The sequence below is a fragment of the Muntiacus reevesi genome, chromosome 19 (genome assembly GCF_963930625.1).
Source record: "Muntiacus reevesi chromosome 19, mMunRee1.1, whole genome shotgun sequence".
NCBI classification, from domain to species: Eukaryota; Metazoa; Chordata; class Mammalia; order Artiodactyla; family Cervidae; genus Muntiacus; species Muntiacus reevesi.
Window position 1 is genome coordinate 5,205,704 of NC_089267.1, and position 13,713 is coordinate 5,219,416.

At 34.4% G+C, this 13,713-nt stretch overlaps 1 pseudogene; it reads right to left on the minus strand.

The window, feature by feature from the left end:
* Positions 1–2,196: 2,196 nt before the first annotated feature.
* Positions 2,197–2,946, minus strand: LOC136150902 (chromodomain Y-like protein pseudogene; annotated as a pseudogene).
* Positions 2,947–13,713: the final 10,767 nt, after the last annotated feature.

Sequence of the window (13,713 nt, forward strand, 5' to 3'; positions counted from 1 at the left end):
TGGCTTCATAGAATGAATTTCGAAGTGTTCTTGCCTCTTCAGTTTTTTTTTTTTTTTTTTTTTAGGTAGCTAATATGTATAAATTTTTTATATGGTTGTTTGAATTTCCCTGTGAAACTATGTGAATTTGGACTTGTGTTAGCTGGGAGTTTTGTTTTGTTTTGTTTTGTTTAACTTTTCAATTTCAGCACTAGAAATCAGTTTCTTCAGATTATCTGTTTCTTCTTGATTAAGTCTTAGCAAGTTGTATGTTTCTAGGAATTTCTTTCTTTCTTCTGGGTTGCCCAATTTCTTGGCACACAATAACTGTTCCTAATCTCTTATGATTTTTTTTTTGTACCTCTGTAATATCGATGTAATTTCTTCTCTTCCTTTCTTATTTTGTTTCTTTTAATTATTTTTTTTTATATTTTCATAAAACCAATATACTTTTATTGATTCTTTGGGGGATGGGGGATTCTATCTTGCTTATTTCCATTCTGATCTTTACTTCCTTCTGCTATTTGAGGCTCTGTTTTTTATTTTTCTAATTTTTTTGCATGGTAGGTTAGGTTGCTTGAGATTTTTATTATTTTTGAAGTGTGCCTATTACACTGTGAATTTCCCTATTAGGACTGCTTTTGGTTTGACACTTGGAGAAGAGAAAGTCTACCCACACCAGTATTCTGGCCTGGAGATTTCCATGGACTATACAGTCTGTGGGGTCACAAAGAGTCGGACAGGACTGAGTGACATTCACTTTCACTTTCATACACTTTGGAAAGTTATGTTTTAATCAATTTCATTTGTCTCAATGTATGTTGTAATTTCCTCCTTGATTTCTTTTTTGACCCACTATTTCCATGTATTTTTATTTTTCTCATTTTTATTCCTGTAGTTTATCTCTGATTTCATACCATTCTGATAACCAAAAGGTGATTTATACAATTTCTGTCTTGTTAAATTTATGTAGACTTGTTTTGTGACTTAGCCTGTCATCTATCCTGGATAATGTGCCATGTGCACTTGTAAAGAGTGCATATTCTACTGCTTTGGGATGTAATGTTCTCTATTTATTAAGACCATCTTGCCTGAAGTGTATTTTTAGTCTAACTTGCCCTTGTTGATTGTCTGAATGCTATGTTCATTAATGTAAGTGTTATGTTAAAGACCCCTATTATTATTGTCTTATTATCAATTTCTCCTTGTATGTTTGTTAATATTTACTTTATGTATTAAGTGCTCCAATGTTGAGTTCATATATATCAATATGTATAATTGTTACATCTTCATATTTGTTTGATTATTTTACTATTATGTAATGTCCTTTGTTATCTCTTATTATAGTCTTTGTTTTAAACAGTTTTTTTTTGTTGTTGTTGTTGATATAAGTATTGCTATTCCAGTTTTTTTTTTTTTTTTTTTTTTTTTCATTTTTATGTAGTGCTTTTTCCTAACCATACCCTTTCAGTCTCTTGTAGGGTAAGCCTCTCACAGACTGCATACCCATGGGTTTCTTAGTTTCCTTAAGGCTTGAGGCCACATTTGTCTTTTTGTTAGAGCATTTAGCCTATTTAAAATAAAGGCCATTACTGATAAATATACTTACACCCATTTGTTTATTGCTTTCTGCTTGCATTTTTTTTCTTTTTTTAGTTTTTATTGTTGTTGTTCTTTTCCTTATTCTCTTCTCTTTTGCTTTAATGACTTTCCTTAGTGTTATATTTGCATTCCTTTCTTTTTGTGTGTATATCTATTATAGGTTAATATCTATTATGGTTACCAAGATGTTTATATACAAATATAAATATGTTAATAATCTCTTAAGTTCAAAAGTGCTCTAACAACCCTGAATTTTTGCTCCTCCTAATTACTGCTTTTGACATATTTTACATCTGCTTTGTGCATCCTTTACTATTTATCATTGATATAGATGATTTTACTATTTTTACCTTTTAACTTCCATAGTAGCATTATAAATGCTTCATCTACTATCTTTATATTTTCCTCCACCAATGATATTTTTCCTTTCATAACTTTTTTTTTTTTTTTGAGTTTTGTAGTTATTTATTTTAAAGTTACAGTACTTCAGAACTCCTTGGCAATAAATAGCTTGTCTGTCTCAAGTCCTGCTTCCCAGAGGGAGCTCGGTATGAGCCTGACCCAGGCCGTGAGGTCCGGCGCCGCACGCCCTGGTGAGTTCGGGCGGCCAGATAGTCAGAACTCGTCGATCTTGCTCTTCAGGTACTTGAGCAAGGAGTTCATGCCCTGAGCGGAGCCCCATATCTTCTTGAGCACCTCACACTCCCGCTCGTTGGCCCGCTCCAGTTCCAGCCTCATGTTGCAGCGCACAAGGGCCTTGGATTCCTCCAGCACGATGGGGTTGCAAGAGGCGAGCTCCTTGATGCAAACCATGACTTCCTGGGTGAAGGTCCCAGGCCAGAACACCTGGGAGACCAGCCCTTTGCTGCACGCCTCCTGTGCCGTTAACTTCCGCCCTCTGAGCAGCATTTCGTTGGCAGATGCTTCTCCCATAATCTTGGGGAACATGACGGTGGAACAACCGTCTGGACTCTGTCTGAAGGTGGTATAGGGCGTCTAGAACCATGCCTTTTCATTGTCCCAGACCACATCACAGAGAGGCAGGATGGATGCTCCTAGCCCAATGGCCGGGCCATTCACAGCTACAACAATAGGCTTCTTGAACTGGATGAAGGTGTTCACGAAGTTTCTGATGGCCTCGGCCATCCTGGTGCTCTCCCTCTCGCGGTCATTTGGCAGGCGCCGGATGAAGTAGAGAAAGTCCAGGCCGCAGCAAAAGACACTGCCCACAGCGCTGAGCAACACCAGCTTGCTGTCGTCGGTGTTGGCCATGCTCAGCGCGCTCTGCAGCTCCTTCATCACCTCCGGGTTCAGCGAGTTGTTCTCGGATGACTTGGTGCACAGCAGGATGTGGGTGAAGCCGTCCTGCTTCCAGACCCCTTTTTCCCTTATGGCTGAGAAAGCAGAGGCATCGGGTCCTCGGGGATCTGAGACATGCTGGATCAGTCTGTCAGAAATCTAAATGGTTGACTTTGCATCTGGGATCCAGCCCCGGCGGAGTCCAGGTGTTCCCTTCAGATGAGCAGCATCGGCGAAGAAAAGAAAGTGTGTCGAGTCTTGGTTGAGTGCAGAATGAAGACTCCCTTTCATAACTTTTATATTTCTAGTTGTGCTTTTTCTTTTCTGCTCAGCAAAGCCCATACTGCCTCCTATCTCTCTAGGATCAACCAGTGGGTCTGATCCAGGAACCTTTTATTGCTGGCAGTACACTGATCTTAGAAACTGATAGTTTGCTTCTTTCAGCCCTCTATTTCTCTTCTGTACAATCCCTACTGACCTTCAGGGTCACACTTTCTAGAGATTCATCTTCCTAGTGAAGGACTATGAGCAGGGGAGCCTGGAGTGAGCCTTGGATCTCTTGTTTCTTGGGGATAGTCTCTGTGATTGTGATTGTCCCCACATATCTGAGTCACCTACTCAGAGTTGTGGGTTTTGACTGTCCTGAGTTTGCCTCTCTTACACAACTCACTGTGGGTACTTCTTTATATTTTTAGTTGTGGAACGTTTCTTCTGCTTATTTTTAGGTTTTCTCATTGATGGTTATTCTGTAAATAGTTTTAATTTTTGTGTGCTCATAGAAGACTGTCAGTTTGGAGTCTTCTTACTCTTCCATCCTAGATATTTCTTTTTATAGTGTTTCTCCTTCGTGACTCATATGGTAAAGAATCTCCCTGCAATGTGAGGGACCTGGGCATGATCCCTGGGTTGGGAAGATCCCCTGGAGGAGGGCATGGAAATCCACTCCAGTATTCTTATCTGGAGAATCCCCATAGACAGAAGAGCCTGGCAGACTACTAATTTAAAAATAATGTATATATAAATGTATTTTAATTTACAAATAAGAAAAGTATTTTCTTTTTATTTAACTTTACAATATAACTTATATTATAAAATTAATTGATAAAATATTATTCTGAATTTTAACACCATACATAAAATTTTATGAAATACTAATAAACTTATTTTGATATTAATAAAATATTTTATATCAAACAATACATATACTTTATTTAAAAATCCTTTTCTCTTCTGTGTTGTCTTTTTTTTTTTTTTTTTAGTTAGTATGCTTCATTGTTTAGTGACTAAGCTGTGCCCAGTTCTTTTGTGACTTCATGAGCTGTAGCCCACTAGACTTCCCTGTCCATGGGATTTGCCAGGAAAGAACACTGGAGTGATTTGCTATTTCCTTCTTCAAGGGATAAAAAACTCACCTTATCTAAATAATTATGAATAACCTTCTTATGAATAAAACAGTAATCTTTGAAAATTATTTTATTCATAAAAATCTTCATCAAATTTTTAAAATTCCTTTAAAAATTTATCTGTGGCTTTTTAAAATGTATAATATTATCAAGGGTGAAACAGATCACCAGCCCAGGTTGGATGCATGAGATGGGTGCTCAGGGCTGGTGCACTGGGAAAACCCAGAGGTATGGGATGGAGAGGGAGGTGGGAAGGGGGATCGGGATGGGGAACACATGTAAATCCATGGCTGATTCATGTCAATGTATTGCAAAAACCACTACAATATTGTAAGGTAATTAACCTCCAATGAATAAAAGTAAATGGAAAAAAAATAAAAATAAAAAATAAATAAATAATAAAAAATAAGTCAGCAGTCTTTGAAACTATTAAAATTTCAATATTAAAAATAAATATGTTGATTCAACAGAAATAAAACAAAAAAAATAAATAAAATGTATAATATGATATGCAACTAATTAGCTTATTCCGTTGAGAAAAAGTGTTCATGTTGAGCACTCTGGCTTGTTCTTAATATTAAGGAATGTTTTCAAACTTTGCCTGGGAAATCCCATGGACGGAGGAGCCTGGTGGCCTAAGTCCATGGAGTCACAAAGAGTCGGACACGACTGAGCAATTTCACTTCACTTCACTTCATTTCTTCAAATTTTGATCATTTTGTCTGATATATGTTTTAAGAATTTTATTTCTGTCTGCAGTTTATCAAAATAAACTTTTTTATAATTATTTCTATTGCAAAACTTTCTTCTTTAGAAAAATTTGAATTAAGCTATTTTTTGGAACAATAGAAAAAATTATTTTCTTCTTCATTAATGTGTTAAATGATATGATTTTATTTTCTTATACTGACACGTCTATTATTGCTGATGTAAACTTAAATTTCCAATGAAAATATAACAACTTCAGTGAATTTTTCCACACCAATACATTTGTAAAACTAAAATATTATTGCTGAATGGTATTGTATGGGAATACTATTTTGGAAATTTTATTAATAATTTTATTTATGATGTTAGTTATTGTTCTATATTTTTCAGTGATAATAAAACATTTCAAATAAATATAGATTTTTATTTTTTTCTTCTGTGATTTCTTCTAGAGTTTCTCTCTTTGTGACTATCATTCAGATTATTTTTAATTAGCTTGCTAATTGAATAGAATTTACTCTGGTAATAAAAGCAGATGAACTAGAATGAGAAAGTTTTTAATTTGGCAAATGGTTTTCTCCCACCTCCAGGAATTAAAATAAATTATCTCCATTGTGTCTCAGCTATGTTAAATCATATTATTTACTTTTCTCTGGTTTTTACTGAAGCAGAATTGAAAAAAAACTATATATATATATTTAACATGTACCACTGCAAGACTTGATATGCACATCCATTGTGACATAACCATCATTACCATGTCAACAAACACATGTGTCACCTCAAGTTCATTATTTTTCATTTTTTCTTTCTCTTTTTCTCTCTCTCTTTTTTTTTAAAGAATGCTTAAGGTCTATCTGCTTGTAAATCCAAATATGCATCACAGTGTTGTTATGGTCACATTTTTATATATTTTATCTCCAGAACTTAGTCATCTTTCATAATTAAACAGTATTCTCCTTAACCAAAATTTTCTCATCTACCCATCCTCAACCATTGCTAAATGCTATTGTATTGCCTATTTCTTTAAATTTGACTATTTTAGATTCCATATATAAGTGAGATCATGCAACAGTTGTTTGGTAGATCATGCAACATTTGTTTCATAATTCATTGTCTTTTTCTTATGTATTCTTAGTAAATGTATCAACTGTTTGAAAAATATTTATTAAGATTTACAATTTTTATGAGTTTATATAACTATCAATGTGTGTGTGTGTATATATATATATATATATTTACATTATATATATATATATTTTTTTTTTCTCTCTGCATGCACATGTATATATGTATATATACTTTATACCCACCAAAATAAATACATGGCTTTCTATAAATAAATATGTGTGTATATGTGCTCACTCACTCAGTCTTGTCCAACTCTTTGTGAACCTATGGATTGTAACCCACCAGTCTCCTCTATCCATGCAATTTTCCAGGCAGGAATACTGGAAAGGGTAGCCATACCCTCCTCCAGGGGATCTTTCCAATCCAAGGATTGAATCTGAGTCTCCTGTGTCTCCTTCACTGGCAGGTTGATTCCTTACTACTGTACCACCTGGGAAGCCTATAAAGAAGTATGCACTTATACTAATATGTGTTGATATAATTAGTCATACTCATGAATGTATGAGCATTACTTAAAAAATATTTTATCCTATTACAGAAGAAAACATTCAATACAGTTTCAATTAGGTACCATATTCTCTTCTAAATTTGAGGTTAACCATTTGGAGCATGATGTATGATATTTGACAAGTGTTCATAGATTGAAGAAATTGATATTCTGCGTGTGTGTGCTCAGGGAATGTAAGAGGATTTCCCATTTGGGAGAGGATGACCTCAAGTAAGGAGAGAAAAGTATCTATATGGAGTGGAAGAGATTACAGAGAAATAGAGATATACATGTGAGATCAAAATCACTGAGTACTCTATGCCAAAATATAAAAACCCAATCACTATTGCAATTGAAACACAGAGAAAAATTGAAATGGATCATAGACATACATCTAAAATTGTGTATTGCAGTTTCTAAAGGAAATATAAACACCTTTGAAATTTTGAAAAGACAAAACTTTTATGGATATAACACCAATGTATCAACCATAAAGGAAAATTTTAAATTCAACCTTTATATTTGTTTTTCTTGCAGATTGATTATGGTTTTAACTTTCACATTTTAAATTAATTTTTGAGTATTTTATTTTGTAGAGTCAATATTCATATTTCTTTTAGTAAAAATATCCAATTGCTCTCACAGAACCTGGTCAAAAGTCATTATTTTGTCTATAGAATTTCATTGATGTCTCTGTTGACAATTAAGTGAGCACACGTGTGTGTGTCTGTTTACATATTCACTATTCTGCTCTAATACTACTATGTCAATATTTCTATCTCAATTATTGTAATTTTATGTGTAGAGTGCCTCATGCAAAATGCTGGGCTGGATGAATCATAAGCTGGAATCAAAATTACCAGGAGAAATATCAGTAACCTCAGATATGTAGATGATACCACTCTTATGGCAGAAAGTGAAGAGTAATTAAAGTAATTAAAGAGCCTCTAGGTGAGGGCAAAAAAGAAGAGTGAAAAAGCTGTCTTAAAACTCAACAAATTAAAAAAATTCAGATCATGACATTCAGTCCCATCACTTCATTGCAAATAGATGGGGAAAAAGTGGAAACAATTGTAGATTTTATTTTCTTGGGCTCCAAAATCACTGCAGATGGTGACGACAGTCACAAAATTAAAAGACGCTTGCTCCTTAAAGGGAAAGTTATGACAAACCTAGACAGTGTATTAAAAAGCAGATACATCACTTTAGCGACAAAGGTCTGTAAAGTCAAAGCCATGATTTTTCCAGTAGTCTTGTATGGATATAAGAGTTGGACCATGAAAAGGCTGTGAGCTGAAAAATTGATAATTTGGAATTGTGCTGCTGGAGAAGACTCTTGAGAGCCTCTTGGACTGCAAGGAAAACAAATTAGTCAATCCTAAAGGAAATCAACTCTGAATATTCATTGGAAGAACTGATACTGAAGTTGAAGCTTCAATACTTTGGCCACCTGGTGTAAAGGGCCAAGGTATTGGAAAAGACCCTCATGTTGGGAAAGACTGAAGGCAAAAGGAGAAACAGCGACAAAGGATGAGATGGTTAGATAGCATCACGGACTCAATGGACATGAATTTGAGCAAACTCTGTGAGATAGTGAAGGACAGGGAAACCTGGCATTCTGAAGTTTGTTCATGGAATTGCAAAGAGTCAGACATGACATAGTCACTGAACAAAGACAACAAAATAGTAAGTCTTAGAATGTGACAGTATATTATTTTCTTCAAGTTAATATAAACACATTGCATTTTCATATACATTTTAGGACCAAAGTGTTACTTAATATAAATAGTATCAGGCATTTTGATTGGAATGACAATACAAATATTTTAATTTGGAGATAATTTAAATCTTAAGTATATTGTCTCTTTCAATTCACATATGTGAGGTATCCGTTTATTTTGGCCTTGTTTATTTTTTCCATGTCCATAACTCTTCCATCTCATGGTTTCTCCTAGCAAATCTCTTGCTTCATTCTTTCTATTCCTTAATAGATTTAATTTACTACTTTATTGTGATTTCTTTGCATTTGCCATCTATATTAGTTTCATACTGATGCTGTTACAAAGCACAGTCATGTGGTTTAAAAGAGGACGAATCATTAGCTTAGAGTTCTGTAAATCAGTAGTCCAAATTTAATCTCTCTTCACGTCACCTTTATTTCTGTTACCTCCTTCTTTGAGTCTTAACCTCTGTCCCCATCTTACAAAGGCACTTGTAGTTATTTTGAATCTATCCAGAAAATTCAGGACAATCTCTTCATCTCAAGGCCCTCAATGTCACCATAGCTACATGGTTCTTTTTGCCAACTGCAGTAGCAGATTCACAGGTTTTTAGAATCAGGATATGACTATTGTTGATGGGCCTTTATTATGTCTACAACACCAACTACACTAGCCAGTGTTTTCTGCCTCTAGCAGAAGGTGAGGTTGAAATCATAAAAATAATCTATTCAATAAAGGGGTCTTATAAATATCATTAAGAATGTTTGAACTATCTAAAGAAATGAGTCACAATTTGAAAATTTTAATAAAGGAAATGGCTTATTCACATATGAGTTTTAGAAAAAGCATGCTTTCCAGTGTGGCAAGAGATCTGCCAAGAGAAAGATTCAGGCAAAGGAACAGTTAAGAGACTATTGTAGTGATAAAAACAAGAAACTTTATTTTCTTTTACAACTATCACAGTGCAAATGGAGAAAAGTAGACAGAATAAAGAGAATGAAAGTTCTAGACGAGTCAACTGTCCTGGTTTATTAAATGTTCATTTAGAAAAAACTATTCTATTGGTTGAATTTTTCATATTATGAATCAAAGGGGTAAAAATATAAAAGGAATCCTACAATCTTCAATTTGAATAAATTTTGCAGTTCACTCCTCTCTTCTCACTCCTATTCAAAATATCAAAGTCAGCTATACCTAAACCCTGGCATGTCCTCTAACTTGACAGGTTACTATTAGTGGGCATGTGGTTCCAGTTACCAAAAGAATATGCTCTAGCTTAGTTTATATATACTTAGAGTCAATGATGATTTCTAGTACAGTTTAAAGTTTAATAGGATAGATCTCATGTAAAGTGTTCTTACTATAGTAAAGTAAAATATAACTTAATTTAAAGCTAGTTTTCTATGAGTGACAAACACTAAATAAAAGAATAAACCATGAAATAATGAAATAGTAAGTGGATATTAGAGAAGAAAGGAATGGATTCCTGTTTATAGTTTCCTTTTTTAGGACAACAGACTTAATTGGTTTTTATTAACCAGACACTTTCAATTTCCTTTGCAGTTACTGGAAAGTTAACCACTAATTTTACCAATAAGTCCAATTTCAGTCCTCATTTTCTTTGTTTTCTGGTGTTTTGTTTCTGTATGGGTTCTTATAGATATTTTATTGTGACTTTAAGAAAACCTGAAAGTTTCATCAGGGGCTAGATATCATGTTAAAATAGAAATACGTACTCTTCTCTATGGGAAAGTGAAAGTGAAAGTCACGTCTGACTCTTTGCAACCCCATGGACTATACAGTCCATGGAATTCTCTAGACCAGAATACTGGAGTGGGTAGCCTTTCCCTTCTCTAGGGGATCTTCCCTCTTTATGGCAGGTAGAACATTATTCATTATTTTCAGAACAGAGATTCATTAGGGAAGCAATTCTTCCTAACACTTTATTGTGTCACAATTCTTATTGGAAGGCCAAAAGTTTTCCTCCAGTGCCCTTGGGGAAAAAAAAAAAAAAAAAAAACTACTGGTTTTTCCTTGATTAACATTGAATTTTCAAGCATCCTCCGCATACACATTAAGACAAAATAACTCCTTTTTGGCAGCAGCTAAGCGAGAGATTCCAAGGTACTTAACAGAAGTCTCAAATTATTTACTGTGTATCCAAACCCATAATAAGGCAAAATGCCACATTTTGCAAATTAGGTACTTGCATTTCTCCTAAGTAGCTCTTCAGTCCTCATTCAGCTTTACATATTTCTGTCCACTGATCATCATAACCAAAAGAGGAAATGAGGAATGAGCTGGATAAAAGTTGATAAGAAAAAAGAAATGTTGGGCTTCCCTTGTGACTCAGACAGTAAAGAATCCACCTGCAATGTGGGAGACCAGAGTGTAGAGGAAAAGAAGTGTACAAAAAAAAGGACAACACTGTTTTCCTATTTGTCAAATTGTTTTCACATTCCTTTCATTATAAACTTGTTAGTAAAACATAAAAATGAAAACATTCTCTGCAAGATAATTTCAATGTACAGATAAGTATCAAATCCCTATATCTACATAAAAGGCTATCTGGTAAAGAATCTGCCTGCTAATTCAAGAGGCACAGGAAATGTGGGTTTGATCCCTGGGTCAGGAAGAGCCCCTAGAGGAGAAAATGGCAACTCACTCCAATATTCTTCCCAGGGGTCACAAAGAGTCAGACATGACAGCACACACAACACCCAACAGCCTAATTCTTTTACTTTCACTTAGAACAAATTTGTATTTTTAGTTAAAAATTAAGAAAATAGTATCATTGCATAACACTGATGAAAAATCTCAAGTTTATGGTTTATAATGTCAAAGGGTATAATGTAGTCTAATTTATGGAAATTCTTAGCAAATTGCTAAACTGTTGTGTGACTGCTAATGCCACCCAAATTTATAAGTTTGACAAAAGTTAATGATATCAGTAAATAAAATTATTTTGTTTACAAGAAACTTACTGAATAAGGGATGGTAAAAGAGATTTGCCAGCACTTTCAGCTTCTTTCTGTGAGCCAGGAGGAAAACCCCATGTTATTATCTGTACAAACTCATTAAATGGTAGTTTTCCTTCTCAAAATATCATTAATATAAGATATGTAAATTATATTGGTACTAGTTAAACTATACATCGTTTACCATGTTTGTTGTATATTACTTTACCCAAGGCTAATAAATAAAATAATAAACATAAAATCTTCATAGCATCATACTTCATACTCAAGAGATTGGAGTAAATAATTCTCAACCTATAAACAAAGAGGAAAGTCTACTTAAATCTCAGATTTTCTCTTATTTCTACCTAGAAAATAGGAAAATAACAGGTATACAAAAAGATACTCAAAAGCATTAACCATCAGAGAAATGCAATTTTTTTTAAAATTATTTTTATTGGACTGTACTAGATTTACAATGCTGTTAGTTTCAGCTATATAGTAAACTGAATTGGTTTTCCATATACACATATCCACTCATTCTTAGATTCTTTTTTCCATAACTTGTAAGTAACTTCCTTAAGCCCAATCATATTAACTTCTACCATTTACACCTCAATACTCTGGAGAATACTAGTTTGTCTCAAGACAATCTAGAATACAGAGGTGAAGGCAGAGTATTGTCAGTTCAATTCAGTCATTCATTCGTGACTGACTCTTTGCAACCCCATGGACTGCCCCACGCCAGGCCTTCCTGTCCATCACTAACACCTGGAGCCTACTCAAACTCGTGTCCATTGAGTCGGTGATGCCAGCCAACCATCTCATCCTCTGCCGTCTCCTTCTCCTCCTGCCCTCAATCTTTCTCAGCATCAGGGTCTTTTCCAATGAGTCAGCTCTTTGCATCAGGTGGCCGAAGTATTGAAGTTTCAGCTTCAACAAGAGTCCTTCCAATGAACACCCAGGACTGATGTCCTTCAGGATGGACTGGTTGGATCTCCTTGCAGTCCAAGGGACTCTCAAGAATCTTCTCCAACATCACAGTTCAGAAGCATCAATTTTTCGATGCTCAGCTTTCTTTATAGTCCAACTCTCACATCCATACATGACTGCTGGAAAAACCATAGCCTTGACTAGACGGACCTTTGTTGGCAAAGGAATCTCTCTGCTTTTTAATATGCTGTCTAGGTTGGTAATGAGAAATGGAAATTAAACTACCATGAGATATCATCTCACATCTCAGAAAGGCTACCACCAAGCAGAACACAAATAATAAATGTTGCCATGAATGTGGATAAAAGGGAACTTTAGTGCACTGCTATTCAGAATGCAAATTGGCACAACCGCTGTAGAAAGAGTGTGGAGATTTCTCAAAAAACTAAAAATAGAACTACCATATGATCCATCAAATTCAATTCTGGGTGTTTATTAAAAAATGAAGCCATTAATTTGGAATGATAAATGCATTCCAGTGTTCATGGTGGCATTATTTACAATAGCTAAGACATGCGTACGTGCTCAGTTGCTTCAGTCCTATGTGACTCTTTGCAGCCCTGTGGACTGTAGACCACCAGGCTCCTTGTCCATGGGATTCTCCAAGCAAGAATACTGGAGTGGGTTGCCATGCCCTCCTCCTGGGGATCTCCTCAACCCAGGCATGAATCCCACGTCTCCTGTGTCTCCTGCATTGCAAGCAACTTCTTTATTGCTGAGCCACCTCGGTAGTCCAGTTAAGATATTGAGCAAAGAAAATGTGGTGTATATATATAAATATATATATATATATGTATATATGTACAGTGGAATGTTACTCAGTCATAAAAAAATAAAATAAAATTTTGCCATTTGCAACAACATGAATGAACTTGGAGGGTGTTATGCTAAGTGGAATAAGTCAGAGAAAGACAAATATTGTATGGTATTACTTATATGTGAAATCTAAAAAAAAAAAGAAGAAAAAGAAGAAATGAATAAATATAATAAAACAGTAACAGACCCAGAGGTATAGAGAACAAGCTGGTGGTTACCAGTGGGGACAGGGAAGGTATAGGATGTTAAGTGGTACAAACTACTATGGATTAAATAAATAAGCTACAAGAATATGTATATATATATATATATATATATTTAGTACAATATAAGTATATAATACAATACAGGGAATACAACAAATATTTTATAACTATAAATGGAATATAAACTTTAAAAATTATGAATCACTTTTACATCTGAAACTTAAATGTATACTACAACAAAAATTAAATAAATAAACACAATTATATACCATGTAAACTGCATTTGTATATTGTCATGTGTCATCTAAAAAGTTGATTATAAAGAAAAATCCGATTATTAATGAATGATATATTTTAGTTTTGGTCAATTATCAAATTAGAAAATTTAGAAATTTAGCAAATTATTTAATC